Here is a 12,147-nt window from a genome sequence, read left to right as displayed (position 1 = left end):
AGATAGATAGATAGATAGATAGATAGATAGATAGATAGATAGATAGATAGATAGATAGATAGATAGATAAAGTAAATACAAATATGAACAAAGTAGATAAATACAAGACAGCTGTAGTTAGGACAGACACTAGTAGGAACCTACTAAGGAAGTGTTAGCTTTTGGGAGATTAGGAAAGGGTTTGTGAAGAACGTGGTGCCTAAGAAAGATGAGTTTGTCTTAAGACATGTTGAGTTTGAAGTGCTGACATGCCATTCAGGTTTTATGTGCTGCAGATTCATATTTCTCATCATCAGCAGTTGTCTCTGGTGGTTGACATGTACAAAAAGAACCATTCTGAAATGTAGCCTTCCCCACTAGAGAAAAGCTGGTGGTCATTTACTTGGCAACTTTCTACTCTTTTTGTTTTTGCCTCATATGGTAAAATTAGAAATAAAAGGCAATGTGGTATGGCTGACCTGAGTCAGGAGGACCTGAGTTCAAGTCCCACATCTGACATATACTGGCCGCGTAACCCTGACCAAGTAACTTAACCTTTCAATCCCTCTGAGAAATGTCTAAGACAGGCAGAATATAAAAGGCAGAATTAAGGTCTCTAAACTCTTCTTTTTAGACACCTGTCATTTTATTTGACTTTCACAAAGAAGCTGGAACAAGAAATCAACTATCTCTGTTATTTAGAAAAGGTATGAAAATTAAAATTCTTTATTTGCTATATTCATCTCTCTAACTTGCTTAAGGAAAAAACTACTTTGACAACGAAGTAACTGATTCCATTATCACATTTTTCGCTTCCCATAAGCAGAATATACTTGGAGGATTAATTGATTCTGCCACTTTTAATAACTTCTTGGTTTTTAGAATATTCTCTCAACCATTCAGATAAAACACACCAGCTATTCAAGCACCCCACTGAGGGTCCTTTCTCTTTAGCAAACCGTCTTTCAGGAATTATGTAGCCTCAGCTCTGAAGATTATGTTTGCCAACATGACAAATCCAAGTGGATTAGAAAGGATGAGATTAATTCAACAATTTTAGGGACACACATACCTCCAAACAGAAAGAAGACTGAAAAATAGTCAGGGTTCTTGGCTCATCCCCTCATTTTTCCATTCCTTTTTTCCCAAAAACATTTTAAAGAAATGGGGGAAAATCAGGCAGTTTCCCATAATTCCATAGCCTTATCAAATGTGTGTTTTGGGTCACATATTTGACGATATCACTATTCTCTCAAGAAAAGAGATTATTAGAAGTCCTTTAAACTCTTGTTGAAGAAATTTACTTTGTATATTTGAAAGAGAAAAAGAAAATACTGCTTTTACTAAGTTTCCTGATGTCTTAAATAGATTCCTTAGAAGGTCTGAAAGTAATAATTTTGTTAAATGTACCTAGCAATGATGGAAAGACCTCTATGCTATAAAAATAGTTTTGATTTTTAAAAGTTGTATCTTCCATATATGCTTTGGCATATATGTATTACATATACACATAAGTATATGTGTGTGTATATATATATATACACATATACATATATATAGTATATGTATATATATATTCTCATCTATGGGAAGTGGAATTTCATGGATTATAAAGTTAAAGGAAAGGATCTAAGAGACAATCTAATCTATCTCCTTTGTTTTACAGATGAGGAAACTGAGGTCAGGGGAGGGTAAGGGACTGAGCAACCTTTCTGTATCTTGCCCTCACCTCAGCCTCCTAAATTCCATGATTTACTTGTCTTCAGGAAGTCTTTCTTGATCCCAGCCTTCCTGCAACTTATAGTGCCCTCCCTGCCAAACTACCTTACATCTGACTATTTTGTATATATGCGTATTTATTCACTTTGTACTTGTAAACATTTTTATATAGACTAGTTGTCTCCTCCATTGGAAAGAAGCATTGTTTCATTCTGTGAACTAGCTGGCATCAAGAAGTACTTAGCCTAGTTCTAAGTACATAGCAGACACTTAATAAATACTGTGCTGGGAGAGTCATACCTGAGATTTTACGTCCTAGGGAATTCTATCAGCATCAAGATCCTGAACTATAAAATTCCTCTCATTAATTGCCATTTACTCTTCTTTGACCTTTATTACTCCTTCACTTCCCTCAAATGTCTTCCTCTCTCTGATCAAGAGTTCCAGTCCCTCGAAACCTGCTATTTTGTCCCAGCCTGGGACCCTAGCTCTGGTTTCCCTTACCTCCAGTCCCAATTTTTTTTTTAAAGCAATCCGGGTTAAGTAACTTGCTAAAGGTTACAGGGCCAGGTGTTTCTGGGTGGGTAATAATTGTCTGAGCCCAGATTCGATCCCCAGGTCATCCCGACACTGGAGCTGGTGCTCTTACTCGCTGTGCTACCTGGCCACCCCTCTCCAGTCCCAATTTTGACCCCACAGTCAATCACTGGGATGATTTACTGTCCTGTCATTCTATAATTCCTCACCCCCTTTCATTTTGCTGTTTCTGATCTGCGAATTCTCAAACTTAGTTACTACCAACCACCTACTTTTTCAGCTCCTGTGAATCACAGGTAGATGTCATAAAAACTCCTGATTTCTCCCATGAAAAATATCATAACATCAGTAGAGTTCTCAAAATTGTTCAGCTATCCTTCTATGCAGCTCTCATGGACTTTTTACTATATTCCCCACATTAACCATTGTAGACTTTTTCCCTCCTCTTTCCTCTTTTACTTCCTGTAAGTATTTGCAAACCTTATAAAATGTTAGCTATTTTCATCTTAAATCTCTCCCTCTTGCCTGTCTCCTTCTCCCCTACCTACAACCACATTTAGAAGTGTTTTTACTTTCCTCTGCTGTTTGGTTTTAGCCTCCTATCCTTCCCCTCTTTTCATCACCATCTTCTCTTAAAAAAATAGTCTACAATCAATTCTTTCTTACCTTCTTACCGCCTGTTTACTTTTCCGTCCCTTGAAATCTAGCTTTGGTTCCCACCATTTTATTAAACCGTTCTCCCAAAGTGCTTTTTAACATCAAATCCAAAGACTTTTTCTTGGTCTTCAAATTCCATTATTTCTATAGTTTTGGATGCTGTTGACTACCCCTTCTATCTAGTTGTATTGTTCTTCCTTGGCCTCCAAGACATTAAATTCTCCTGGTTCCCTTTTCTGTCTCCTTCACTGAATCACCTTCCTTCTCAGGAAAACTTAATGCTGGTATTCCCAAAGATTCTGATCTATACTCTTTGTCTCCTCCTCTCTACTTTCTCTGTTTGTAAATTTGCTCTTTATCAAATGTAGCTATTCGTATCTCAATCTTTGACTTCTCTCCAGAGGTGCAGACTTCTTATCTTAAACTGTATGCATTTCAATACTGGATGAATACCACTCAGCATGTCCAAAATCAAATGTATTTTCTTTTCTGTAACAGCAAGCACCCCAGCATCCCCAGGGTAGCTGCCAACACAGGCTCTTAGATCTGATTTTTTAAAGGAAAGCAACTCAAAATGGGTTAACAATCTTGCTTTAATCAATCAAACATATAATTTACCTAGTTCAAGGGAAAAAGGTCAGCACTTTATCTTTCCAAAATACTCTAAACACAGACAGACAGACAGACAGACAGACACACACACACACACACACACACACACACACACACACACATGATCACTCTCTTTCCTCTCTGGATTCCACACAGTCTTTCCTCCTTGCCTTTGCTTCCACTGTACCCTACATTTGGAATGTCCTCCTTGTATCTCTAACTTTTCAGACCTAATTTTACTTCTGAAAATAGTGTTTTTAGTTGGATTCACATTCCTGAGTGAATTTTGGTGGAATCACTCCCAAATACTTTATTGGATTTCTTTTGAATGGGATTTCTCTTTCTAGTGCTTTCTATTGGAGTTTGTTGGTTAAAACCATGTAAACGTAGAGGAATACTGATAATTTATGTAAATATATTTTACATCCTGCAACTGTGTTGAAGTTATTTCAATTAAATTTTTCGTCTCCAAGTACCTTCATCTGTTGGAAAACCCACTTCAAATGTCACTGCCATCAGATAATCTTCCCTAATTCCTAGGGTCAGTAGCTACTCTCTCCTCCTCACATCTCACATAACACTTGGTTTGTATTTTTTTATTTTTTTTGCTTTTTGGAGGAGGGAAGGTAGGGCAACTGGGGTTAAGTGACTTGCCCAAGGTCACATGGCTAGTTTTTGTGTTAAGTGTCTGAGGCTGCATTTGAACTCAGCTCCTTCTGACTCCAGGGCCGGTGTTCTATTCACTGAGCCATCTAGTTGCCTGGTTTGTATTTTTTTATGTGCATCATCATTATTGTTTTTTGACTAGCACAACATTTCCCAGTCATCTTCAAACCATGGCACCCATCTTTTTTCACTCTGACTGGAAGTCAAACTCCTGCTCCTGGGTCCATGGCCTCTGAAAAGTCAGCTTTCACCTTCTCTTGTCCAGAGCTAACCAACTGTTTTACTTCCTCCACTGTCCATTCCCTAAGCCTTTCCAACTTGACCTCTCCCATACATGTTGTCTTCCCTGAGGGCAGGGACTATCTTGTTTGCTTGTATTTTTATCCCCAAATGCTTAGTACGTCATCTGACATACAGTATAAGCAGTTCTGCTAAACTGTCACATGTTTTCCTAAAAACAACCAAGCTATGCAAAATCTCACATTGAAAACCAAAGAGCTTGTGGAGAAATCGGGTTTAAGGGAACAATGCTCAAAAAATTTATCAGTGGAAAATAAAAAATTTAGAAACCTAATAAAAATGTTAACACAATTTTATACATGTTAAATGATTAATATATAAATATTACAATAAATAGTGGCTGTGTCTGTACCCTAGTCTGAATGAGCAAGTTAGACAGACATCCATCATATTCAGTCTTAAACAGAATAAAAGCATATGATTAGAAATGGGTTCCAATTACAAACATCTGAACTAAGAAGACTTGGGGCATGGAATTAGGAGTGCCATTTCCTCAGTGTCTCTTCCTCCTTTCAGTGCTAGACCCCTGAGCAAGTGCCCATGATTTAAAAAAAAAAAAAAAAACAATTTTCTTGTACATCTCTCCTGTCTTTAGCTTTCATTTTTTTGGCTTGAATTTGTAGGAGGTAATGACATTACTGTCACCAACTGCCATGGACCAGCCCATAGTCTTGCAATTTGGGAAAGGAGTTTCATACCCAAAGCTCTAAGTGTTGTGTATAAAAAAAAAATTTTTTTTTAATATATAGGGGTATTTTTTTTATGTGGAGAACCAGCTCTGGGTTTACTCTCTCAGACTAGAAGATTGGGTCCCAAGAGGAAAGCTGGCTACAATTTGATTTAGGATTCTAAGGATAAACCCTGAGGGCCTGGAGTGATCTTTTTTTTAGTACTATTGCTCATGAACCCCTATGGATGTGCTTCTCCCCAATGATTCCCAGGTGATATCAATTAGCCAACTTGATTTAATTAGATTTATGTTTTTACTAAGGTGGCATGGTAAGAAAAGTTGTTATATAAAACATTCCACCATCACCTACTCCCACCAACTGTTGGACACCCTTTCCCACAAATACATATGGGATACAAGAGCAAGTGGGCTCAAATTTATAGAACATGTGACAATGGGCTTATAGCTCTGCGTTTTTGAAGTCCTTTTCTCTTATCATGCAATCCTCATAAAGTTCTCTTTAGGTATGACCCATCTTTCTGTTGGGTTTCTTGAAGGATGCTGAAGCTGCTTTTCTTTACTGAGTCTAGTTTTCAAGAAGATAAAAGGTCTTCTCATCTCTCATCCCCAAGTGATTCCTTCTTAGAGACTGGAATTACTCACTTCTGGTTAGCTCCTGCAATACTTTCATCGGTACTCACTTGCAGTTTGCATACAAGCCCTATAAGGTCTAAACGAACCTATTCAGTTAATTCTAATACATAAATTGCATGGTTACTCTATTTCCTCCAACAGTTTTCACTCCTTCCAAATTGATCAAGGACTCTTCACCCTTAAAACCCTTAAAATCACTTTGATCAATTACAACAGTTAGGGTTTTTTTTAACCTGAAAAAAGCATCAAAACCAGAGTATTTTGATACTAGCTGTATAACTTCAGTTGGACTTGGGGTAATTGCTTAATTGATTAATTTCACACACACACAAATGAAAAATGTTAAAATGTTTGTTTTGTTTTCATTTTTTCTTAGCAGGTATTTTTATATACCTTCTCTCCTCCTACATCTTATAATAAATCCCTTTGCTTTCTAGAATATTGTTATCTCTATCTCTAATAACAAGGTTTCTGGAAACAAAAACTGTTTTTGCAACACTTCCTCTTGACTAATAAAAGTAGCACTGTAATTCACTAAAGTCAGGTGAGTTGAAAACACCAAAATGATATTTCATGAAAACCTGATTTTATAGTTGGTACGAATGCTTCTTACCCTCCCTTACAAAGTGGAATCCCTCTGTACTATAGTTGGCAGTGTTTATGAGCAGATGTGCCAGAAAAGCTTCATCACCTGGGGGCCTACCTTCTAGAGATGAACCTTTCTGAACTTAGCCAGGCAGATGTGAATCTGTGAATACAGAGTTCATAGCTATAGAGCTTGAAGGAATAATGAAGGTTTCCTAGTTTAAGTTCCTCACTTTATAGATGAGGAAACTGAGGTCCAGGATGACTTTAGAAAGTGACTTGCCTACAGACGCCTAGGAATAATCCTTAGAAGCTGAATTCAAACCCATGTCCTTGCAGCAGCAAGCACCCCAAGCGTCCTCAGGGTTTGCTGCCAACACAGGTTCTTGGATCTGTTTTGATAAAGGAAAGCAACTCAAAATGGGTTAACAAGCTTATTTTAATCAGTCAAATATGTATCGTTTACCTAGTTCAGGGGAAAATGGTCAGCACCCCGAACTTCAAAGTATACAGACAGAATTATCAAGACAAAAACAGATCAAGTAGATTTCCAAACTGTCCAACCATTACAACCATACCAAACAACATCTGGGTTTCAAAGCCAGGGGGCTCTGGACAACGGCTAGCCCAGAGTTTCATCAAATCACAGAACACTTCTCAAAGTGAGCCCCAAAACAAAGCTACACATCAGGGCTTATATAGCCTTCTCCTGGCTCAGAGAATGTAACAACCTTATTGACCCACTGGCTAATCAAAAAGTATCTACTGAAAAACAAGCCTCCCACCTCAGGCTCCAGGTGCACTTTAGCCTAGGGGCAGGGAAGATCTTCAAATTTACATTCCCATTACAATCCTCTAATTCCCAGCAAGGTAGTGCAGAGTACTAGGTTTGGAATCAGGAAGACTCATCTTCATGTTGTGGCCCTGGGCAAGTCACTTAACTCTGTTTACTTCAGTTCTTCATTTGTAAAAATAAGTTAGAGAAAGAAATGGCAAACCATTCCAGTATCTTTGCCAAGAACATCCCAAAATGAGCTACCAAAGAATCAGATGTGACTGAAATAACTGAACAACAATCTCTAATTCCCACAGTAAATGCTAATTGTTTTGTGGTATACTATAGTTGACTGCCTGACTCATACTATCTCAGTTTGACACCACTGTCTTAGTGTCCCTTGAATAGCAGTAGCTAATGACAGTGCCTGTCCTTATCAGGAGCTGAGGATAAACTAGGCACACCAAGAAAAGGTAGCTTCAGAATCCCAATAATAAAGTATTGTGGTTCAGTGACACCCGATTCTCTGTGACGCTATTTGAGGTTTTCTTGGTAAAGATACTGGACTGGTTTGTCATTTACTTCTCCAGCTTATTTAACAGATGGGGAACTACAACAAACAGGCTTAAGCGACTCGCCCAAAGTTACACAGTTAGGAAGTGTGTGAGGCTAGATTTGAACTCATAAAGATGAGTCTTCTTGATCCCAGGCCACATACTCCATCCACTGCATAATCTACCTGACCCCTAAAAAAGCACACTGCTCCTCCAGGGAACTTCATAAAGACTCCACAAAGGAAAGAAAAGGACTTCTGTCGATAAGATTATGAGATCACTTTTGCTGCATGTGTTCTCAAAGTTTCAACCTATTTTCTCTTGGACTTTGTGTAAATATGTGGAACGGCATGCCACCCCATGTCGCCTTTGAAGGGACATATGGATGTTTTTACTCTACCACATTAGGAAAAAAAAATTCTAGAACATAATAAATCTGGCTGGCTAATTTATAGTAATTAATTGTCAATTCTGGGACATGCTGGTGGGGGTTCATGAGTGGTAGTATAAAAAAAAACCTTCAAACCCTAGAACCTCGAGGAAGAAATAGTGAGCCATATTCTGGGGCCCTGACCTAGCTCTATGAAGGTAGCTTTGGGATAGTGGTCTGTACTGCAAAAGCATCACAAAAGGACTTTAGTGAAACACTAAAACAATATTTAAGTTAAAATACAATGCTATTGTCTCTTACCTTACCAAAACTGTCTGCTTGGCAAATTTCTGATAAGTGCCCATTACCTTAGGTTTTCCCGAACACTGGCTAAAGACCACATGCTACAGTGTATGTGATGTCTGCCCAAGTCAATCCAGTTCAGTTCACAAAAGGGGAAGGGCAGATAGTCTAAACTGGAAACCAAGCCTGACCTGGATTTTTCTGACATTCCCAGACCGGGACAGCTGACAAAATCAGAGAAATTAAGCTGAGCTATGCTTTGAACATTAACTGTCTCATTCCTTTTGACCACAGAGTCTTGTAAATAACACACCCAAATCTGTGGGGATGAACCAGGGACAGGGGGTCAGTTTAGCCTTCAATGCATAATGCCCACCCTTCCCCAGGAGTATTCTGCAGCCATTCTTGATTTCAACTGAAATTGTGTGTTTATTTTCAGTCAAACCTCACTGGACATTTGTAGCAGATCAAGGGTTGGAAAAGTCATCTAAACCAATATCCTCAAGTCAGAGAGCATGACCTCAAGAGGCCTGCAGACTGAGGGCTGGCGGCCAGAAAGCTAGTCAGCCCTCTTCATTCTCTCCTTTCATTCCAGGAAATTTGCTTGCTTTTAATCCCTCAGTTTCTTCCATGGATTAAGTATAGCTTTCACAAGGCACCAATGGAGGCTTGGACATGTAAATAGCAAGCAAGCATGAAGCACTTTGAAGATGGAACACTCCATGCCTCCAGTGCCATTTTTAGGATTCCTAAACCCCCTGAGAAAGGCAGCTTAGCACAAGTGTGTCCTCAGAGTCCTAGATCTTGGATGGTTTAAGTGGCTACTTCCAGAAAAGTTCAGTTCAGTTTCCAGGCAGAGCATTTTAAAATTCCCCAGTGGAACTGGAATCTTCTGGAAAGAGCTCGAAAAAAAAATCAACAACCTCTTGGCCAGGTAAAACAATACAGCATATGGTCTTTATTCAGTTCCTTTGTGCCTGCTGCAGAAAGTGTGTGAGAAGAGGGTGTGGAGTGATAGCCCTTCTGCAGTTTCCAGTGTTGGCCTTTAATCTTCCTTTATTTACTGAGAACTAATAAATTTTTTTTTTGAAGTGCTTAACTCCCTTCCAATTTTGCTTTCCTCCCAGACCTTCTGACTTAGCTTGTTCCTTTTCTTGAACCATCACCTTCTTCACCTACATGTTTCCTATCCTGTCTCCTCTCTTTAACACATTATGTATTCATTCCCATTTCTTTTCCATGTGCTTTCATTTTTAAAACGTCTAAATCTTTGCCAGGCTTCTCTTTTCATTGCTCTTCAGAGGCAGCTGCTTTTTAGGTGATGACCTGACTGTGAGGTCGGCTTTGTCTTGTAGAAACTTTGTGAATCTTTCTGAGCCTCAGTTTCCTCAATTGTAAAAGAGGGAGAATAAACGCTCAGATTACCTAATTCGCCAGCTGTTGTAATCAATCAATCATCAAACATTTGTTAAATACCCACAATTTACCAGGCTCTGCTTCAGGGACAGGGGCTTCAAAGACAAAAATGAAATAATTCCCGGCCCTCAGGGAACTCGGATCAAATAAGATAAAGTATGTGAAGTGGAAGCAATTATTAATCAGTACTTCTCAGTCTGCTAGAAGCACAGAGACTAAAGCTCTGTTTATGGTAAGCTTTGTACAAAGAAACATGGAATCTCTATGTAGTGTCTAATGGCATGTTGTTATTTGCATATGGCAATGGAAAAATTTAGAGCCTTTGGTGAAATTCAAGCAAATGCTATCCCTGAAGCAATGCAAGATCACTAAATTGGCTCTTAAGCCCCAGTAATAATATCTGTCACCCAAATGAAAGATTAGTACAGACAGGACTAAAACCTTCCAGACTTTAAGAGGAACACCAGTGCACTTGTGAGATTGTAAATTTAGAGCAAAGAGCTGACTTCAGAGATGAACTAGTCCAACCCTTTCATTTTATAGGTCTAGAGAAGTGAATAAAATGACCTGTCCAAGGTCATACAAGTAGCTGGTATACTTGGCAATTGATTAAACCAACATGAATTTATTAAGTGCCTATCGTGCTTAAGAGGCAGTTGCAGTGGATAGAGTATCAGGCCTGGGGTCAGGAAGACTCATCTTTGTGAGTTCAAATCTAGCCTCAGACACTGATTAGTCGCAAGACCCTGGACAAGTCACTTAACCCTATTTTCCCCATCTGTAAAATGAACTGCAGAAGGACATGGCAAACCACTCCAGCATCTTTGAATACTTTTACTATGCTCAGACTGCAATGGAACAGTCTCTGCTCTCAAGAAGATTACATTCCAAAATGGGAAATAATATGCTGACCTAGCCCATTCTGTTACAGATCTATACAAATATGGCTGGTTCTGAATAGGACTCGCCGTGATTACAATGTCATAGACCTATTTATATGATCCCAAATCAATTATGTGCTTTCTCATCTGCTGCTTGGGTTCAGAATTACAATTCTAATCTTCTCATCTTTTCCTCATTCAAGTGTTCACCGATTTAATCAGAGCTTTCACTTTTCATTTGGTGTTTTGTCCAGGATTCTAATCATTTCTTCACTGCACCAAGAACAAAATGTGAATAAATGCCTGATCTAGTCCAGGGCAGAATTAACATCAAAAGTTTAATTAGTGCCCACTTTCCCATGCTTTCTTTCTTTCTGACCAGATAACTACCTTATTTTTCAAATGGTAAATTGCTATTTCTTTTTTCCAAAGTTGAACTTTTTTTGTTATTGTTTTTAGAGTTTCTTCAACCTGCAAGATGCTTCAGCCTAGGAACTCACACCTCCTCGGTCTTCTCTGGCATGGGGTCCCTCCCTGTCTCTTATTGGAGGGGGGGAAATCAGAGAGCTCCTCCTAGAGCCTCCTAATAAGGAAGGTGTCCGGGTCTGCCATCACTTCATTTCTCACCTGGCTGTACTCCTCTGGATTTCTCTGTCCTGACCGTTTTTCAGAGTCCCTTTGTGTGTTCTCTTCCCCCATGAGATGGCAAGCTCCTTGAGGGCTTAGTCTGTGCATCGCTGTGCATATCTGTTAGTATGTCACCTGATTTTTAGGAATCAGTGCACAATGTTCATAACGGTCTCAATAAGCACTTTGAGAATAGAAGCTAGATTAGGAGACAGGAGGAAAAAGAGTAGATTTAGATTCAGAGAAATAGGATTCCAAACCTGCTTCTTCTCCTTTTTACTCTTCCCTTCCCACTCTTTAGTTTCTTATCTATGGAAATTGAGAAGAAATTGGAACAAATGATATCTAAGCCTTTTCTAGTTCTAAATCCTATGGAATATGAGAAAACTCTTATGAAGTAAAATAGAGTAAAGTAAAAATCAGGAGCCAAAATATGACTAGAATAATGTAAATAAAAACTCTAAAAGGCAACTAATCTCTAGTTAATTATATTGACCAATCGCTAGCTCTGAGATCAAGGGATGAAACTCAGTTTGTAGCCTAGGAGTTCAGAAAGGGGAGCTAGGTCTCAATGTAGATAGAGTGCCAGGCCTGGAGTGAGGAGGACCTGAGTTCAAATGCAGTCCAGATACTTATTAGCTGTGTGACCCTGGGCAAGTCATTTAACCCTGTTTGCTTCAGTTTCCTCATTTGTCAAATGAGCTAGAGAGGGAAATGGCAAATCACTCCAGTGCCTTTGCCAAGAAAACCCCAAATGGAGTCATGAAGAGTAGGACACAAATAATGGACAAAACCACAACATGAGTTCAGAAGACTGCGTGCACTGGTACATGAGGGCTCAG

At 39.0% G+C, this 12,147-nt stretch overlaps 1 long non-coding RNA gene across 1 annotated transcript in view; it reads right to left on the bottom strand.

The window, feature by feature from the left end:
* Positions 1-8,511, bottom strand: part of LOC138145225 (uncharacterized) — a 100,163-nt gene extending 91,652 nt beyond the window's left edge. Inside the window, exon 1 of the long non-coding RNA XR_011164152.1 lies at positions 8,400-8,511. This is a non-coding gene — a long non-coding RNA (uncharacterized lncRNA). The remainder of the gene's footprint in view (positions 1-8,399) is intronic.
* Between the last annotated feature and the right edge of the window lie 3,636 nt (positions 8,512-12,147).

This window comes from Petaurus breviceps, unplaced genomic scaffold (genome assembly GCF_028583685.1).
Source record: "Petaurus breviceps papuanus isolate PSGF00001 unplaced genomic scaffold, PetGlider_PUasm1.0 90731, whole genome shotgun sequence".
Classification (NCBI taxonomy): domain Eukaryota; kingdom Metazoa; phylum Chordata; class Mammalia; order Diprotodontia; family Petauridae; genus Petaurus; species Petaurus breviceps.
This window is presented reverse-complemented; position numbering and strand designations above follow the sequence as displayed.